The 18251-nt window shown below is 40.6% G+C and overlaps 1 protein-coding gene across 1 annotated transcript in view; it reads left to right on the plus strand.

Annotated features, from left to right (window-relative positions):
* Positions 1-18251, plus strand: part of SORL1 (sortilin related receptor 1) — a 5131225-nt gene that overhangs the window by 1221595 nt on the left and 3891379 nt on the right. The gene's annotated exons all lie outside the window — the stretch shown is intronic.

Genomic DNA, 18251 nt, shown 5'->3' on the forward strand with positions numbered 1-18251 from the left:
TCCTCAACAAGTTTTAAATGTGATTATGGAAGCTAGAAGGCCTAGTACTAGGAGAGTGTACGCAGAAAAATGGAAGAGATTTTTATTTTGGTGTACAGCAAAGAATTTGGAGATTTCAGAGCCTAATTTGAGTGTGGCTCTTCAATATCTTACTGAGTTATTGGACAAAGGTTTGTCTTTCTCTTCCATAAAGATTCATGCTGCAGCAATTTCAGCTCACTATGATTGTGACCCACCTTTGTTTTCGCATCCTTTGTTCAAGCAGTTTCTTAGAGGGGCAAAGAATATAAGACCCCACGAGAGCTCCTACTCCTGCTTGGGATCTCAATTTTGTGTTGGAAAAACTTACTCTACAACCTTTTGAGCCGGCAGCTACTGCTGAATTGAAATATTTGTCATGGAAGACGGCTTTTCTGTTGGCTATTACTTCTGCAAGAAGGGTGTCTGAGTTGCAGGCCCTTATGGCAGTAGAGCCCTTTTGATTTTCCATAAGGACAGGGTATCATTACGTACTAATCCTTCCTTTATGCCTAAGGTGGTTTCTAGTGTGGCTTTAAACCAAACTATTCATTTGCCTACGTTTTTGCAGATCCTCAAAATAAAGGGGAAAAGATTTTGCACACTTTAGATGTACACAGGCAATTGCGTTATTATTTGAGCAGGACTAAAGATTTTAGGCAGTCTCAGCAGTTACTTGTTTCTTTTGCTTTAAGTTCACAGGGCAAACCTGTGTCAAAACAAACTATTTCTAGGTGGATTGGCTTTTGCATTGCATTTTGTTATTCCCATCATGGCAAAGAGGTTCCAGCTGGGATTAGGCCTCATTCCACTAGGGCTACTGCCACTTCAACAGCATTTCTAAGGGGTGGCAACTAAGGATATTCTGGAAGCAGCTACTTGGAGTTCAGTGCATACTTTCTCTAGGCATTATCACCTGCCTATATACTCTAAGTCTAGAGCTGGTTTTGCCACAGCTGTTTTACAAGGCATGTTGTCAGCTCCTGCTACTTTATAATTTGCCAGCCTCCCTTACCTCTGCTTTGGGATTCTACCCAATAGTCAGGACTGCAGCAAGGGAAGACGAAGAACATAGTACAGTTTTGTACCTACCATAAATGTAGATGTTCGAGGATTCCCTTGCTGCAGTCCAATTTACCCTCCCTCCTTCCCCTCTGTGTTTCAGGGTGGTTGTGTAGGTGCCTTTACATGCTTATATTTTTTGTATATATTTTACTGTATATATTGTACATGTTTATTGGTGCAGGTTGTTTTTGGGACTTGTCTTTTTGGGTCTTCTGACATCTGGGGCAAGAAAAGACTGAGGAAATGACGTCGGTCATGCGCATTAGTACCCTGACGTACTGACGTCAGTCTAAGGCGCCATGACCGACGTCAGCCTTATACTCTGGTATTCGGGCCGACTGGGACGCGGACTATACCCAATAGTCAGGACTGCAGCAAGGGAATCCTCGAACATCTACATTTATGGTAGGTACAAAACTGTACTTTGGCGATAACCATAGTACGATTTCTTGCCAGATTAACGAGGATTTTGTTATGGTTTCAGAGATACCTTAAATTTTGATAGTCATGTTGTGGTTTATTCTTGTACCATTCTTTCCATACTGTATCTCTTTGCAGCACAAGCTGTTTGGTCTCTTTTGATAGCCATGGTGCTGTTAGGTTTTACCCTTCCTGTCCTAACTGGTGCTAAATCATTTAGCATTTTTAAGAAGGTTGAATCTGTTTCGTCTAGGGACATTACTCTTAATACATTCCAGTTGTAGTGGGACAGGGCTGCAGTAAATGTGTCTTTGTTAAATTTGGTTAAATTGTATACTTGTTTGTAGATTGTTTGGGTAAAACATATTGTTGTCTTATTACGTAGGTTGGGATGTGGTCACTTATAGTATCTGTTAAGCAACCAGAGGATTTTATGTTTTGGGGTTTATTGGTCAATATCCAGTCCAGTGTGGACTGCCTGTAAGTGCTTTTGTTGATTATGGTGGTGGAGCTTATTAGTTGGGTAAAACTAAATAGGTGAATAAAGTGTTTGGGGATGCTGCTGTTTATGGATTGCCAGTCTATATTTAGGTTACATAAGATGAAGGTTTCCTGGGGGATGTTGTCAGATATCCAGTGTAGGATATTTTCGGCTGTGGTAATGTTGTTGCCTGGTGGGATGTATACTGCTGAGATGCATGCAGATTTTGTGGGGGTTGATTTTGAAGTATATAATCAGAAGTTCAGCATTATTAAATTTTAGGATATTCAGATAGGTAGGGTTATTTCTAATTTGTTTTTATAACTAGTAATAATGCTTTTTGCTCTTTTGTCAGTGTTTTTCTTGTTTTAGCCAGGTTTCAGTGGAGATTAAAATGGCTGGGGAGTAAACATCTAAACATGCACCGATATCATGAATTTTGTTGGAGACACTTCTGAGGATTATGTTGAAAAGAATGCGGTTAGATTCATTTCCTGATGGGAAAATTGTGGTGGGAGCATGGGAAAATAATGGCCAGCCCAATGAATAAAAGAATTGAAGCCTGTACTAAAGCTCAGATCAGCAAAATTGTAAACAACTCATAACATTTTATGTAATTCTTTTATTCATTTTATCAACTAAATGAAAATACTTATTTTACTCAGGTTTACATTGTATACACAGCCGGCCTTAGGCATAGGCGAACTAGGCGACCGCCTAGGGCGCCATACAGGCCGGCCTTGCAAAGGGCGCATTGTATGTATATGTATTTATTTTAATTCTAAAGTTTGCGCTCTTCATGGTGCTGGAACCAGAGGGCGGAGGGTGGGGGAGGGGCAGCGCGGCAAGCAACCTCCCACTTACAGCTGCAGGTTAGCCAGGAGGCTTTAAAAAAAATCTGTAGTTTGTTGTGTGAGTCTTCCTTAAGGAGAAACGTGCATGCGTCATGACGCCAACGTGCAGTTCCGTGCGGAGTTTAAGCCAGGCCAGCCGTTTAAGAGAAGAGTTATGTCTCTGCGTGTTTTTGTTTGGATTATAAAATTAAAGATGGTAAGTGTATGTTTCTATGTGTAATTTAAACTGTTCATTTCTGTATGAGAGAGAATGTGTGTGGGTATGTGTATGGAATTTAAACTTGCTGTTTTGTTTGTGTTAGATATGAAGTGTGTGTGTTACTGTGTGAAAGTAGGTGTGTGTGTGTGTGTGTGTGTGTGTGTGTGTGTGTGTGTGTGTGTGTGTGTGTGTGTGTGTGTGTATGTATGGAATTAGACTGTTAGCCGAGCAAGCTTGGGTTTAATGACAGTATTTAGAGTCTTGATTAGCAGTGTTACTACAGGGCTGTAGAATGGAGCCTGGAAAAGAAACTCAGATGTTAGCTCTCCATGGGTGGTTCATAAAACTGTGACTGCCAGGAAACGTAAGGACAATGAACTTTAGAGTGGTAGGTGGCAAATAATGGTATACTTATGGCACTGATGTTTCAAGGATATTATCTTTAAACATACTCTAATTTACTTAGAAAAACTTACTAGAACAGCAGGTTTACGTCAACATGCATTTTGTAGGCTATATTAATGTCTGAGGTTAATAGCTGAGTGCAATCTTTAGTGAGTTACTAGAATCACAGGGAGCAGGGTAAAACACATGACAAAAAACAGAGACATTCTGTAAAACAAGAGACAAATGAGAGGTAAGGTGATTCTCAGCGCCACGACCTATAAAAACGTAATGATTGCTCTGGTATGAGATGACAACAGATCTGTGCATGTCTTAATGTAAGCATTTTTGAAACTACATTTATGAGGTTAACTTCGTGGCTAACAATATTTTGCTGGGGAGGATGCTGGTAAAGTTTGGTGCTGGTGGGTGGCAAGCCTTCTCAGACTCAAACAAGATCTAGGATTTCACTTTTACCGGCAAATCAAATTTTTTTGTTTATTCTGAACTAAAATGCCGGAAGGGAACTGTGCAGTAGTTGTTTTCATTTCCCTTAGAAAGACTGCGTAATTGTTTTCGCCAATATTTACTGTAACTGTAGTTAGTTGATTAAATGACATCCATACTTCACTTGAATTACATTGTGATGCTGCTGTTGTTTATTATTTTTAGCATTGCAGTGTTATATTACTATTATAGTTTGCTGCTGTATTGGATCATAAATAAATAACAGCGTTACTGGCCCTACCTCACTTTCTTATGTTGATACGGCCTTTGCCCTAAATTAAGTTATTACTTCGAAATTCATGTTGTGTTAGAGTGCATTTCATATATCCTTCACTGCGTGTATGTGTGTGGTGGGATGGGGGGGGTGGAGGCGCCCGTGACCCTTTTGATTAGTGTGGGAAAAAGGTTAACTGAGAAAACATCATCTCCTTCAAACTATTCCATTTTTATACATCTGGTTTTGTTTGGATCATAGCTGTCAAACTTTCATCTGCAGAATGTGGAACACTACCTGTCATAATACAGGACAAATGGGTAAAATGTGAAACACTTGCTAACGGCTTACTAATTTCAAGTAGAAAGCTCACAGGATGGTTAAAATGTACTACTTTATGCTTATACAAAGTCCTGTTTGTAAATTAATATGGTTCAGTACTATTTGTCATGAGTGTCGATTTAAATAGTTATTAACACTGAATGTGTGATTGACCCCTTTGTTATGGAACAGTGAGGAACTTGGATTCTTTAACAATCAAAATGAAGAAGGGATTGTACACTTGAAAGGCATGGTCTGGATCATGCTGCCAGCATAGATTCATGTGACTATGTTGATGTACTTTAATAAATCTACCATACTTCCATAATTGCATTCCCTTTTCTTTTAGATTATACATATCAATCTACTGTAGTTATCATGTATATAGTTCCTGGTTTAGACCTTGCATCTCCATTATCTTGGAGATCAATGTTCCCAGAACTGAACTAACATATAGGTATTTATTTATTCATTTCTTTCTTTAGTTAGATTTGTTGACCATGGTATAGCAATAATCCAGCTAGACACATTCCATGTGTTGCCCAGGAGAGAACACAAAAATGAAATAATGCTTAAGATTCTTATGACCGATCTTCTTCTTCTTCTTCTTTCGGCTGCTCCCATTAGGGGTCACCACAGCAGATCAACTCTTTCCATTTCCTCCTGTCCTCTGCATCTTGCTCTGTCACAGACCAATAACATAGTTTAGCAAGGTTATACAATTGTTGACATCAAGCATACACACAATGGTATAAAGCAGGGATTATAATAAAGTTTGTAAGTTCACAGCAGCGTTGTTGAAAAAGAGTTATGGTACCCCTCTCCCTGGGTTTGGGGCACTAACATTTGGATATGTCATCAGATGTTCAAGTGCTTTACAGATGTCAGTAAGGTCAGGGCAGAGTAAATGGGGCAACTGCTAGACTGAAGAAGTGTCATTTTTTTACAGTTCAACTTAGTGTTGTAATTCTATTTTTAAACTACATGACAACATAAGTGGTGTAATTCTTTTATAATATAAATGTCTGGTAGCTACAGAGGGAAGCTACATCCCAAGAGGGTACCTGTTTGCTATGCACACAATGCATGAATTTGTTGTGGTATGCTGAAATCACTAAGCTGCAGTTATGCTTCCTGTTCTGTGGCTGAGTATTAATAGATGTCTGTTTTGAGTTACACTGATAATAACCACTGCAGATTGATGACCATAAATTTTCTTATTCTTTATGATCCCATTTTGTATGTTGCAGCCTGCCGTATTTCCTTATGCTTAGGTAGAAAAAGTCTTTATGGTTAAGACTTTCTAAACTAGGTCCGATATGTAATCTAGCTATTTATCTTTCTGCAAGCCTGTCTGTGTAGATCTATGGTTACAGGGAACTGGACTGACTGCGCACCTACACCAACATCTGCTTGGCTGACACCATTATTTTCATTGCACACAGATGGTTGATAGGTGTGTGAGATTGACAATGTCTGGATAGGGGAATTTCCCTTTCCCCAGGGATTGTGCGATCTTGAAGTTGTATGTAATTAGCAGGGGGTCTGGGGGTGGAGTTGGTTTGCTCCACTGCCAGGCAGTCCCTGGAACATATGCAGAATGTGTCTGCATTTGTAGTGTCAACATTTTCATATCAGGATTCTGTGTGTTGGTGTAGATGCACATTTGATCCGGTGCCCTACACCCATGTGTGTATATGTGTATGTATGTATGTGTGTGTGTGTGTGTGTGTGTGTGTGTGTGTGTGTGGATTGGATTGCCTTTCTGCTGGAATACCATTGTATTGATTATTCAAGTGGTGTTCCAACCTAACCAGTGCTGCTAAGTTTGGTAGAGGTGATGGACAACTATCGGCATATGTAAAAGGTGAACATACATATCCAAACTCTAAAACTGTTGTGCTCATCCATTAGTAAACCTCTTTGCTGTCCCTTATTCTGTCTGACAGAACAGATTGCTGTCGATCTTGTGCATTGTAACACTACGTTTATGCTATATATTTGATTACGGTCAGTCAGTGCCCAGTGTTTGTTTTACATGCTGGTCAAGTGATGTGCTGGTGTGTACACACAAGTTCAGTTACAGGCTTGCTGTTCCTGAACTGTTTGAAAGTTTCTGTGAGGCCATTTTTGCTTGGGCTGAAGGAGGGTCTCTGTGTTTATCAGTGGGAGTGACTAACATTGAGCAGCTTCCCTGCCCCCCGGAGAGGTGGTTACTGACTTGAAACTGTAGTTTTATTGGCCACTAGGGGTCATTTCCATAACTCCTTCATTTGTCCTCGGAGGAGTGGTTTAGGGCAGTGACTTGTGGTTTGTTGGCCAACTTGGGTCATTTCCTATCTTTTCCAGCCCCCTGCTATAAAGCACGCTTTAGCCCGATTTAGCGCGGAGTTGCTACTGTTGCACACTAGGGCAGCGCCGGTTAAGCAGGTTTAAACTATTCGGGCTACCTAAAGTCCACTCTTCAAATTTTCCCTTAAAACTACCTTCCTCGAACTATACTACTGATCTAATCAGCGTATCCTATAATTAAAAAGATCATCTCTACTTGACTCCAAGTAGACTATTCTCTATCTGTTAAACGTAGCACTTGCTCCTACAGTACTTATTACCTTGATACGGCACTCTTGTCATAGATAGTACCCCTAAAAAGGCAACCCCCCATTTCACGGTCACCCACGTCCCCGGAATCTTTTTTAAAGTTTTTTGTCTATTCCTTCTAGCATGTCGAGGGATCAGTTGCTAGTATCCTCTCCTGCTCAGCTGGTGAACCTGGGAATATTGAGGCAATGTTACAATTGCCTCATGTACCTGAACAACCCTCTCCTCCTCCCACAAAACACAAATACATGCGAGATGCAACTACACGGCCAAACTGGAGGCTGAGCTCTCTCAACATAGGACTGGCAAGACCAGTCAGGAGGAGAAGGTTACCACACACACTATAGACCCAGTCTCACATATTACCATTACAACCTCAAATCATACACATAAACACACAAAGACATACTCGGAGGCTCTGATCAAAAATCTACCAAAACAGCAGAGGCCACCAAAGCAGACACCCAAACAACCACCACCTCAGAACACAACACCTGCAACACATAGACCTCACAGTCAGAGTGTCAAACAGTCACAGCCCTTAAGGCCAAACACAATGCCAGACACACTAGTCATTGGTGACTCCATAGTCAGACACACTGACGTCCTGCTCACCAGACTGAGTAAGGAGAGGGTCACAGTAAGCTGCCTGTCGGGCGCTAGAATCCGCCACATAACGCAAGCACTCAGGTCTCTCAACAGCAGGTACAAATATGATTCAGTCATTGTCCACGCTGGTGTAAACGACCTGAGACGTACCTCCTTGGACTACATGAAAAGAGACATTGAGGAGCTCTCTGATTATGTAGCCCAGACAGGTATGACCCTGACCTTGAGCAGTATCCTACCTTCACCAAGAATGATGCCACAATACAGAGATAAGATGATCAGCTTTAACAATTGGCTTAAACACTGGTGTCATTCAAAGGGGATCCAGTGTCTGTCTGCCTGGGATGACATGCTGGACAAGCCACGCTGCTTATAAGGGACGGCTTGCACCTGTCACCCTGGGATTCGGATATTGGCAAAGGCTCTTGCCACCCCATAGTGCCTTTTTTAGGCAAGGCTCAAATTCTAAACCTACCACCCTAGAACACAAAAAAGGAAAAAAACTAAGGGTAATGCTGCTCAATGCCAGAAGTCTAAATCTCAAAATGCACGCACTCGAGGCCCTTCTCAGTATGGAGAACATCGATGTCTGTGCTGTGACAGAAACCTGGTTCAAGGCTCCTGAGAGCACCCCGGCGCTAACAGGTTTTACCTCATATCATGCGTTCCGGCCCCAAAATCTGGACAATACCAAGAAAGGAGGGGGGGTATCCATATTCATCAAGGACACCCACACCTCAAGACTGGTGGCAACGCACGATGCATCGGAGACCATCCAGGTGCAATTAACCATAGGCAAGACTGCTCTGCAAATTGTAGCATGTTACAGGCCACCCTCACAAACTCAGGAACCTCACATGGCCTTCCTGAAAACACTAGAGGGGATAAATGTATCACCAAACACCATCATACTAGGTGACTTCAATTACCCTAATATAGACTGGGAACACTACTCAAGCCCAAACACCCTAGCCCAAAAGTTCCTGGAATTCATAAACTCAAATGCCATGGAACAACTAGTCACCATCCCCACAAGAGGAGATAACATACTTGATCTCATCATCACGAACATGGGAGCACAATGTTCAACACCGGAGGTGTACCCCTCACTGGTGAGATCAGACCACAAACTAATCTTGCTGGAGGTCCTCATCCCACCCCCACCTGAAATAAAAAAGACCACAGTAAAGAACTTCTCAAAGCCGACTTCACACTTCTAAAGACTAGTGTGGTCTCCTTTAAGGCCCCGAGCGTGGAAAACAGTACTCAAGCCGCTGAATCACTTACAAATGCCTTCTACCAGCACCTGCAGGACTGCATGGATAAGGCAATCCCAAGCAAAACAAAGACTCTTTGTACCAAAGGCAAGCATCCAGTCTGGTGGACCCCAGCCATAAACAAACTCTACAACAAAAGGAGGAAGCTACTACAAGATAGAGCAAAATCCTTAAAAGGTAAGACACCCTTGATCACTATAAGTAAAAACTAAGAGCTCTCATAAAATCATCCAAAGCAAATTTCGAGAGAAAAATAGCTAAAGACTCAAAAGACAATCATAAGGCCTTCTTTAGCTATGTTAGAAACCTGGGAGGAAACTCCCAGATATGCTCAGAGCTAGTTCAAAATGATGTGAAGATTACTGATCCTACAGACATTGCCAACATACTGGCTGACAGGTTCAGTGCAAACTTCTCCCCTCCCCAAAGGAGAGATATCTATACCAAACGATTGCAGCCCCCAAACATCTCCAGCGCCCAAGTGAGAACTGCTCTCTCCAAAGCAAAAACACAGCATCCATGGGACCTGATGGTGTCCCCGGCTGTGTGCTCCATGAACTCAATGAGGAATTAAACCCACAGCTAGGACAGCTGTTTAATCAAAGTCTTACCTCTGGATACGCACTCCAGGAGTGGCGCACTGCAACTGTGGTACCACTTCACAAAGGCGGTGCCTCCACCGACCCTGGAAATTACCGGCCCATTAGCTTGACAAGCCTTATCTGCAAAGCCATGGAGAGGATCATAATGGACCTCATAAATAAAGACATAGGGACTTTGCAGACTTTGGATCCAACCCAGTTTGGCTTTGTCAAAGGCAGATCATGCCTTTTAAACTTGGTTGACTTTTGAAACAGTCACCAAAGCCATTGATGAGGGAAAGGCAGTCCATACAGCCTACCTCGATCTGGCTAAGGCCTTCGATACAATACCCCATTCGGGTATCATTGAAAAACTCATCAGCTTAAATGTCAACCCATACATCACAAGATGGGTTGCAAACTGGCTGAGTGACAGAACCCACAGGGTCAGAGCTGCTGGCGCCATGTCAGACTCAAAGCCTGTCACAAGTGGTGTCCCACAGGGCTCAGTCCTGGGCCCACTCTTGTTTGGCATCTACTTTTCCAAGTACAAGCAAACACAGGAGGGTTATGGCTGACAAAGTTTGCAGATGACTGCAAACTGGGCACCATAGTAGAAAACACATCTGACACAGATATCCTTCAGAAGGGTCTCACAGAAACGGATAACTGGTGCCAGAGCCACGGCCTAAAGTTAAATGCCAAAAATGCATAGTCATACCCTTCGGGAAAAACAAGGTTACCCCTAGCTACCAAATAGGTGGCAATCCACTGAGCACAGAAGAAGTTATCAGGGACCTGGGGACCCAGGTTGATAGTAGTCTGTCATTCGACACCCATGTAGCTAAAGTAGTTAGGAAGACCTTCTACATTGCCCACCTTATCATGAAGGGATTCTCATCTAGATCAAGGGAGGTCATAGTCTCCCTTTACTCATCACTCATCAGACCAATGATTGAGTACAATGCCCCATTCGAATGTATCTGACCCGACACTTGCAGCAGCTGGAGAGGCCACAAAAGTTCCTCACCAAAAGGATAAAGGGTCTCAAAATCTGTCCTATGCTGCCCGACTGAAAGAACTCCAGCTCTATTCAGTCGCACCGCTTGCTCAGAGGTGACCTTTGCCTAACATACAAGGCCATGTCAAACCCAGATTTGATGAATATGCTTCACCTCAAAAATCTAGATCCATCAGAGCCACAAGGGCGGAGACTTAAACCTTGACACGGCTATTAATAGGACGTGCTGGAGGGATAGATTCATCACCCAAAGACTCCCTATGCTGTGGAACAAAATCCCGGTACATGTGAGGCAGAGCACCTCGCTGGCCTTGTTCAAGAGAAATCTTGACCAATGGATGGGAGATCGCAGATATACCCCAGGGATTACCTCAGTGTCACTGCTCGACAGAGGCACAGAAAAATAATGGGTATAGTTCCCCATACTAAAGGGGTGGCCTAAGCCACAAAACGATGGGCTAGGCTTGTAAATGCCCTCGGGCAGATAGCCTAGTATGAACCTATGAACCTATGAACCTATGTAAGGCTTGCTCCCTTTGTTACACTATGACAAAGCATTCACTGATTTTTCAAGCATTTAAAAAAATTGAAAGAAATGACTGGAGTGGCTTTTGTGGGAGTGACCTACATGTGGGCGTGGCTCAAATAGGGGTGTTCCTTGATAATGGCATGGGTGGGGCTTAAGGGGCACCATTTCAGCTAAGGCCGGCCCTGATTGTATAAATAGCTTTGATTTAATTTCACTATGTGGTTCATGTTTCTCCACTAGGAGGTGCTAATCTACTATTACTAGTCATAACACAGGAGCTTTTAGTGTTGTATTATATTTAATTTTATTTATTGCAAGTTTTATATATAACCATTTTATATGTATGTACATCTATTCATATGCGCACATTTTATATTATGGTTTTCAACACATGAAGTTTTAACTAGGTTTTATATATATTTTTGTATTATATCTGTGTGTGTGTGTGTGTGTGTGTGTGTATATATATATATATATATATATATATATATTTGTGTATGTATGTGTATATATATATATATATATATATATATATATATATATATATATATATATATATTTAACCCATATTCTGTTGAATTTGATGACTGATTGGAGCTTCTTATTGGTTTAACTGAGTGAGAAAAAGGTTTTTAAACAAGTAATCATGACATACATGCCCATCTGATGAAGTTCTTTGAGACGAAAACGTAAGGGGAATTATATTTATAGCGTTTATGCTTTGTTTTTTTGTGTTCGTGTGTTTTTGCTAATGTTGGATCCGCCTGGTCTCTGGTGCCTATATTTGGATTATTGGTTTCATTTTTGGACACATACACCACTTTTTAGAGTTTTCAACCTGAGAACAAGTCAAACCAAATAGTATAGGGTACAGGATTAGTCAGGCATATTTTTAATAGTAAATCTCAAGCAACCAGAAACCACAGTTATCCAGCATCTACCAGTCCCTATGGGTACCGGTTAACTGAGAGTTTGCTGTACATCTATAAGAGAACAGATCTGAGCATGTACATTGGTACAGCGAAAGAGAGAGACAGGAAGAGAAAGGGTTTTGTGATGTAATGTATGTGAGTTGTGATGGAGTTGGGACATAATGTGATAGGTAGTGAGGTAAGTGAGTGTAGTGATTGCATAAAATGGTAGCAGTTGATTTACTGTCATTGTGAGTTGAGATGCTGGGTGGAAAGAGGTAGAGGTGTGGTAAGATGATGGCTGTGTGGTATATTAATGAAAGGAGTGTTATGAGAAATGGAGAGAAAGAAGTGTGATAAAGGGTGGGGAGATGTTTGCAGGGTGGTATAGCTATAGTTAAGGTAGTGGAGAGTAGTTAGGTTGTGTGCAGAAAGCTGTATTGTAGGACTTTGTTGTCATGGGGAGGTGAAGAAGTAAATAATATAGAGTTAAGGGAGGAGACAAACAAATGTTATATTGATGCGAAGGATAGTAGTCCAAAGTAGTACCTTTAAGTAGTTATATGAGAATCTAAAAAAGTGCTTTTGTGATGTTTGTACTTATTTGTGTGTGTGAATGTTGATATATATCTCAATATCTGTATGTATTGTAATTTATAATTTACGCATACAAGTGTGTGAACAGATGGATAAAGGTGATGGTATGTGATGATATGTGTATGTATTGATATGTGTGTGTGTTGTGTGTGTATAAAAATCTATATAATATTTTAACACGTATGTGTGTGAATGGGTGGGTAAAAGTGTTGGTAAGTAAGAGTGTGCATGAAAAAAAGTGGGTTGAGAATGTCTGCAAAGAATGTTTTAGGTATTTTAGTGTTTGAAATGTCAACACTCAAAATGCCAAGTGCCAACAAGTGGAAAAAGACCAAAAACACACAAGAAGAGCGATTTCAAAAATTACTGTTCTCCTTTAACCTTTTTTTTTTTTTTTTTGCAGAGAAGAAGCTCCCCTGCACTCCCCCCATGTGGGGGGCAAACCCCCTACACCTCTGAACTTGTGTATACCAACTCTGAAATATGTACTAAATTGTTACAGAAGTTGAGGGAATAAATATAATGGGATTGCTTTGGAATTGGGGGTGGGAGGGGAGAGAAGCGGGCAAAGAAAGAATTACGATCAGGGGACAAGTTGCTCTATGCAGGCAACTTTAGCAAAGGTAGAGACCCATTTAAATCATGTACATCACTGATAAGGACTAAAAATGCTTAGTTGTTAGTTGAGGACATGTAAACTCATTTCTAGCCCATGTTAAGTTAGTTAACAATAGATAAACTTTTAAATTGTGCAGGGGAAGTGTCACAGACGTTTCCTTAGCCTGAACTGATGCAGTTGCTTTTAAGTGCAGTGCCTTGCTGTTTATTGTAAAAGAAAAACCCAAATTGTAGCTTGAGGTTACCTGAAAGAGAAATGTGGTAAGAAAAGCAGTTAAGTTGCTAGTTTCTGAAGTAAAGAGTCAAAGACACAGCTATAAGCAGTATGGTAGTGTATAGTGAAAGAAGCAAGAAAACAAGAAAAAAAAAACGCAGCTACAAAACAGAGTTCCATCATACATTGCCCTATGCATGCATTACATGCAAATATACAATAAAGTATAAGATCTCTATAACTTCACTCTAGTCTAAAATGATGATATTGGCAACCATCCAGCACCTGCAGTGTTACAGCTGAAAGCATTCCATGTTGTACTAGCCTTTTCTACTCCGATTCAGTGCATCATAAGAGCAGCCATCTGACTACTCAGTATGATGACCCAAAAAATAAGTACATAAAGATTTATGCACATGACTTAAAAATAAGTCAGTATTTGTAACTAGAATTAAAAGCAATAACCTCTTACTAGCTGTAAGTATAAGACTGAAGTGACTGCCACATAAATAAATAGAGTGTGGATAAGGGGAATATTGTAATCTTCAGATCAGTAGCTGTAAAGATATTCTGGGACCTATCTAATATTGCAGGAAGGGTGAGGGGAAAGGTGTTAAATGGAGTAGAATTGTAGTAAACAAGAAAACAATATAAAGGGCAGAAATAAACAATTTCTCTATGCAGGCAACTTTAGCACAAGTAATGGTAAAGGGAATCATTTAAAAAGGCATGTACATTGCTAATTATGGACTAAAATGCTTAATTGTTAGCTGGGGACATGCATACTCATTTCTAGCAAAAATTAAATTGGCTAACAATCGTAAACTATTAAAGTTGTAAAGTTGGGTGGGCGGGTCAGTCACTGATATTTCCTTAGCCTGAACTGATGCAGTTGCTTTCATAAACATTTAACTGAGAAGATGCGAGCCTTGCTAACAAGTAATTTAACTGGGACTTGCAAGCTCAGTTGTCAGTTAACAGTAAAAACATACAGCAAAGTTAACAGGTATTTGCTACTTCACATTCCTTTTGCAAGCTGAAAAGGAAAGTAGAATGTTGTAGTCAGGGGAATCAGTAGTAGATGTGCAATGCCTTGTTGCTTATTGTAAAAGAACCCAAAGTGTAGCTTAAAGTTACTGGCTGTGATGAGAAGACACAAATGACTGCCAGAGAAATAAAGACTAGAGTTAAGGAAAACATTTGATAGTCTAGATCATACCTTACTGCTACATCAACTTACTGATGTAGACTTCTCCTCCAGGGTACTGATGGGAATTGGAAGTTTTCTTTCTGAGCATTGTTTTACACACACCTTGGTTGTAGTAACTACTGCATGTCTGAATACACTAATAATGGTTTCCCCCAAGGTTCAGTACTTGGTTGTCTTCTCTTTTCCCTATTCATTAATGATCTTTCCCATGGGACCTCCGTTATATTAACTTCACACTGTATGCTAATGACATTATATTCTCACCAGATCTGTCAGCAGCTACCTTTCTCTTATCTGTGTACCATGAAATAATTTGGAATCCGGCTTCTTAACAATAAACTTACAGTCAGCACTCGCAAAACGTCTGTAAAGTTGTTTGGTACCCTTCAAAAAAAAAAAAAAAAAAACTCCTTAAGGTTTCTACCATTGCTGTCTTTTGATCCTCCAGGCACTGCACTCACCCAGGTTATGTAACAAAGGTCCCCAAAACTTCTCTTTTGATCCTCACCTCACTTGCCATACATACACCGAGTCACAAATCAGTAAGATATGATGGAACTAAAAGTTTCTTAAAAAAACTCATCTCTTAACCCCAGAAGCCAGACAGTCTTTTTGCAAAAGATTTTCTGATTCCCAGATTAGAATATGCACTTAGTATAATTGCTTCTTGCTCGGGACGCACTACTTCTTTCTTTAACCAACAGAAAGTAAACTGTTATGATTTATACACCTCTCCAGTCATAGGGAACATCATCACACTATCCTAAAAAAAACAAACTGGCTGTTAGTGCTAGAGCATCAAATCTCTTGAATACCCATACTTTAAAGCTTCTTCAAAGTAGTGTGTGCACTTCAGACTCTATTCAACTACAAAGACCCCCCCCCCCCAGTAAAACATCCTTTGCCAGACTTGGTCTTGTATTCTGGAATTCTATACCTGAAAATCTCAGTTCATTGTATAAAACACTAAGAAAACATTTTACTAATAAACCAAATGTAACTGTTTTAGGGATAGATGTTAATGATACTACTGGAGTCATTGTGCTGCAGAAAGTGCTTTAGTCTGTTGTGAAACTAGGTGAATAGGATTTAGTTCACATGATGGTCATTGTTTTTGGTTGTGATGTTTAGTGTTACCATAATATAATATGAACAAAACTTCAAACCCAAGGCAGCAAAATACAGTTGCAAAAACTCCAAACCAAAAACTTCAGTGAAACCATCACAGGGACAGGTATAAACTTTTAAGACAAAAGCATTTGACTGATTTTGTTAGACTTTTTTCAGATCTGATTCTCAACAACTTGGAGCCTCAATTAACTATATACTGAAATCACATGACTTGCATTAACAATTACACCTTTACCTTAAAAACACCATAAATTAAACATCCAAACATTCACGAAATCAATATTACACAATCCTTGATACAAAACTTTAATGTTAATGATTTAATTTTTAAGGCGGGTAAATTTATATATTTTTTGATGGCATAATATAGTGTGATGAAGACCTACATATGTTTTTTTTTTCGTTTTTGTTTGTTTTGTATATATCTTGGGACTTGTATTTGCCTTGCTGGCCTGGGTAGTGGCTGAAAAGGTTCATCAGACCAGCCCACGTACCTGGTTACCAAGTATTAAATAAGTACAATCAGTAGTCTGAAGTAAATCATGGGTATCTGTATGATGTTCTTTGTGTTTCATTGTTGCAGTCATTACACTTGGGTAATCTGTTGGCAGGTTGCCCTCAGTCACCCTGATTAACAAAGTCTTGGGTCTTGTGTCGGTTGCTGTCCCTTCTTCCATGACGTCAGGTCGTCACTGTCAGGGGTATAAAACATGCAGCCGACGCCATTACATCAGTCTTTCTTGCCGCGCGGTGCCCGAAGCAGAAGCAGTTCGCAAGAGCCGGTCGGCCGACTCATGAAATTTTTGTTTTCGAGTTTCAGATCCGAAGTCATCAACGAAAAAGCTAAGTACCCCATTGGGAAAACTTTTTCTTGCTCCTTACCGATGTCAGTAAAAGTTAATAATTGCATTACTTGTGGGAAGAAAATACCTCATAAGGATTTTCATTTGCACTGTATTCCTTGCCTAGGCCCTGACCACAATGTACCTTGCTGTCGGTTTTGTGTTTTATTTAATCACCGCACTATCAAACATTGTTACATTTTTGCTTCTAAATATTTTGGCTCACGCTTTAATTATCCAGAAATGTCATTGGTTAGCAATCCTACTGCCGGAATACCTAAAAAACCGCAAAGAAAAAGACAGAGACAGGCCGTTGAGGTCCAAAACTGCTGACAATGCTTTTCCTAAGCCTCGCCAGTTCGCCGGTACTCAGTGAGGTGCTTTTGCAGCCCCTGATACCCGCTACTTCTGATTCGCAGGCCTCTACTGAGACCCATTCAAAGTCTGGTATGCCACGAGATGCTTCAATTATGGAACCCGCGGATGTCTCTACCTTGAATGGGTCCGGAGCCGCTGTGCAGACACCGGCTTCTGAGGGTGTTTTCAGGCCTACGGATTTGTATATTAGACAGACACCATCTTCAAAACTAAAGCCAAAATCTCGACATACGCCTAAAAAAATGACGCCTGGGCCACATGTGCAGGCCCCTATGCCTTAAAAACAAATGATCAAAATGGCTGAAGATTTAATTACTCTGATCAGGGGTACCCAACCCCCCCCCCCCCCATTCTAAGAGGCCTAGCCAAGACATTGATTATGAATCTTCTGAACAGGATTCTATTTCTTCTTACTCTTCTAATGACCAGGTATTGTCTATACCTACTTATGAGGACTATGATGTAGAAGATTCCATTCCTTCTGCTTCTCCCCCTGAGGTTTTTTCTTTTGGGGAAACTTTACATACCTTAAGGGAACATTTCCACTGGGAAAGTCAGGATTTCTCTGAATCTAAAAAGAGACTTAGGGAATTTCTTCTTCTTCCTCAGCATAGGCCTTTGGCTATACTTCCTGTTCTAGACATTGTTGATGGTGTTTTTTCAGAATCTAGTATGACTCCTGATTCTCTGCCTCCAGCTCCTTGTAAGCCAGACAGATACTACAGGGTTCCTGACTCCTACAAATTTCTTTTCAAAAATCCTGTTGCAGATCCTAAAACCATTTCTCAGGGTCCCAGTGGCATTAAGGCTTCTACTGCTAAAAATCCTACTCCTTCTGATAGAGATTCCAGGGCGCCGGATAGATGGGGTAAGAAGGTTTACACTTCTGCAACCTTGGCAATCAGGGCTTTAAACTGTCAATTTCATATGCTAAAATATCAACAGCATATCATGGGACTGCTTAAACAGAAAAAGATGTTAATTTCTGACTGTGTGGAAAACAAAGATTTACACGATTTATTGCATTCAGCTGAACAAGTTGGAAAACATACTTTGCAATGTGGTTTTGATTCTTTGGAGGCCTCTTGCAGGGCTGATGTAACTGGGTCTTTGCTAAGAAGGCATGCTTGGCTCAAAGAGCAAAATCTGCCTGATCATGTTAAAGCAAAATTGTTAGATGCTCCTTTACAACAGGACTGTCTCTTTGGTAATAAGGCTGAAGAAGTTTTTAAAAAGAAGGAAGATAAAGCTAAATCTATGCAAACTGTG

This window comes from Protopterus annectens, chromosome 8.part0 (genome assembly GCF_019279795.1).
Source record: "Protopterus annectens isolate FY-2018-M chromosome 8.part0, PAN1.0, whole genome shotgun sequence".
In the NCBI taxonomy this organism is placed as follows: domain Eukaryota; kingdom Metazoa; phylum Chordata; order Ceratodontiformes; family Protopteridae; genus Protopterus; species Protopterus annectens.